General features: G+C 41.7%; 1 long non-coding RNA gene across 1 annotated transcript; it reads right to left on the bottom strand.

Moving 5' to 3' along the window:
* Positions 1-1,385: 1,385 nt before the first annotated feature.
* On the bottom strand, positions 1,386-2,134 carry LOC139435318 (uncharacterized). The gene is made up of 3 exons (XR_011644594.1): positions 1,995-2,134; positions 1,547-1,607; positions 1,386-1,434 (listed from the first exon to the last, which is right to left on the bottom strand). It is a non-coding gene; the product is annotated as an uncharacterized lncRNA (long non-coding RNA).
* Between the last annotated feature and the right edge of the window lie 316 nt (positions 2,135-2,450).

Here is a 2,450-nt window from a genome sequence, read left to right on the forward strand (position 1 = left end):
TTGGCGTATTAAAGGTGGGATAGGTACATCTGAGAGAAACCGGCTCGAGATCGCTAGAATTTGAAAATACACAACCGGAGATAATCTGCTAGAGGCTGCTACTTCCTTATAGAGCCCGCCTCCTCCAACACACACGAACGCGCACATGACCAATGAGGGCACGAGATAAGTTTGTGCCCAGATGGAAGGCTGACAGGCAGGTAGGCCATCCAGTTACTTTAGCCGGGCTCATTACGCAGACGTGCGCGCCTCTGTTACTACCTCGTAGTGACACCATGGCGACCGGCGGCACACCTGCGGCACACCTGCGGCTGTACCGCTTGTAATTAGGTTCAACCAGAGCTATTTAATAGAAGAGTTATGACACCGGAAGTCCAAAAACGGTTATCGTCACGTGGTTCATGTAGACGAGGGATCGTTCTCCGGAAGTTCATGGCGGGCAATGTGAATGCATTGATAACAGGAGATAGAACTACGATTTTTGTTAATTATTAGTGAATAAAGGTTTTGATTTGCAATATTTATACAACAAATCGATATGTGTATGTATTTACATCAATATGTTTTCAAAAATAAAATCGAATTTGCTAATATTAAGTGATAATATTAGGATTAGTGTGAACAACTAGTTTACATGTTACTAACAGTGCCTTGTTAAAGAGCCTGTTGCTGTTTATTTATAGCTTTGAATTCTTTCAAACCAATATTATCTTCTTAAACTTGTATGGTAGTCAGGAGCATCACTTTCTAATGTTTATTGATACATTTAGAGGGAGGGGATCTAAAGTAATGCTTTAAAATTCAGATTGGATTCATTTCTACCATTTTCTTAAATTCATGGTAGTTTCAGTAATCCCATGGTAATTGAGGACACAAGTTATCTAAATGACTAATGTCGTCTTTATGGCTTTCAGAAAGGACAGGAGACCGACAGGATATGATGATGATGTTAAATGTGTTGCTTTAGGAACATCCATTGCAAATACATGGAATTCAATAAACATAGAAGAGCATATCATGCAGTTTGTCGGTGCCTTTTCCTCCGTGTTGTCCTGGTTTGCTGTGCTGCCTCCTAGTCGCCACCATGGTTTGCTGTGCTGCCTCCTAGTCGCCACCATGGTTTGATGTGCTGCCTGGGGATGCTCAAATCGCTCAGAGAAAGGAGTACGAATGTACGGCTTCCCCACTGACACAGAGTGGAGGAAAAAATGGCTGGCTCAAGTCAGCAGGAGCAATTTCACGACCAACAGCAACAAAATATGTGATTTATATACAAACACTGCATTTGCACTTTTTCACCAAACGAAAACCACACCATTGGGAGAGCTTAATGTTTTGTTTAATACAAAAAAACAGGGAAAGGCTTGAAAAACACAGGGTGAGGGTCTCAGTGCAGGTATTCAGGCTCCATTGAATCCCCCTCTGGTTCTTGTGCTGAGAGAGGGAGCAACAGACAGGAGAAAGGGTTATACACACCTATATAGCACACCTATTGCCTTGGGGAGATAAGGTGTTTACTTATATAAAACAGTAGTATTAAACGTACCTTGTGTTTTCACTCTCACTTAAGTCCCTCTCCCTTTGCCATCAATCCAGAATCAGCTGGGCTGCAACATTATACAGACAGGTAATAATCAACATAATCACAAGGACACAATATGGCTCTGCTAAAAACACTCACTCTTACACGCACCAAAGTTATATTTATCTAATATTTAACTCCCTCCTCCCCCGCATACAATCCCGTTTAGAAGCCCCTCTTCTCTAATTCAACACGTTGGACGAAATGACAGAGAGAACGGAATTTACAATTAAAAGGCTGTTCAACGTGTGTTGGTAACTTGCTTCGGTATGCTAGCTTAATCTGTTATCTGTAAACGTTCCCTAAATCTACTAATTTAGGGATAATCCACTGACATCCTTTAATACACATGTTCATTTGAATCAGATGTACTGATAATATCCGCAATATACATCTTTAAACTTCTTCTTACCTTTAAAAGTCCGTCACGAACGGTCTATTATGCTGCAACTCCACAGCTCTGCCAGCCTTGGCGCTAACTTCCGGGGAACGATTGAGAGGCTCCACGATCCGCCATTGCTGTAAAAAAGTGGTCCATTGGAGTGAACGGAGATGTCGTAACTCTTCTATTAAATAGCTCTGGGTTCAACTACAAAAACTTCGAACAAAACGCCGGCGGCACCAACAAAAGGAGCGCACACTGCAAAGTCTGCAATATCAAAATCAAGGATGCTGGCGCAACAACGTCGAATTTCATCAGGCACTTGAAAAGTCACCCGGAGAGGTCAGTCACATTAACGCATGGACGGTTAGCAAACATGTTTAGCTCAGCATCAGCTATGTAATGTTAACTTAGCTTGTTACTAGCTTTGTATTTGTGATACTGATTTCTGATTCTGAAGTGTTTTGCTTATAAGTTGTTTGCATT

The sequence above is a fragment of the Pseudochaenichthys georgianus genome, chromosome 2, assembly GCF_902827115.2.
Source record: "Pseudochaenichthys georgianus chromosome 2, fPseGeo1.2, whole genome shotgun sequence".
Classification (NCBI taxonomy): Eukaryota; Metazoa; Chordata; class Actinopteri; order Perciformes; family Channichthyidae; genus Pseudochaenichthys; species Pseudochaenichthys georgianus.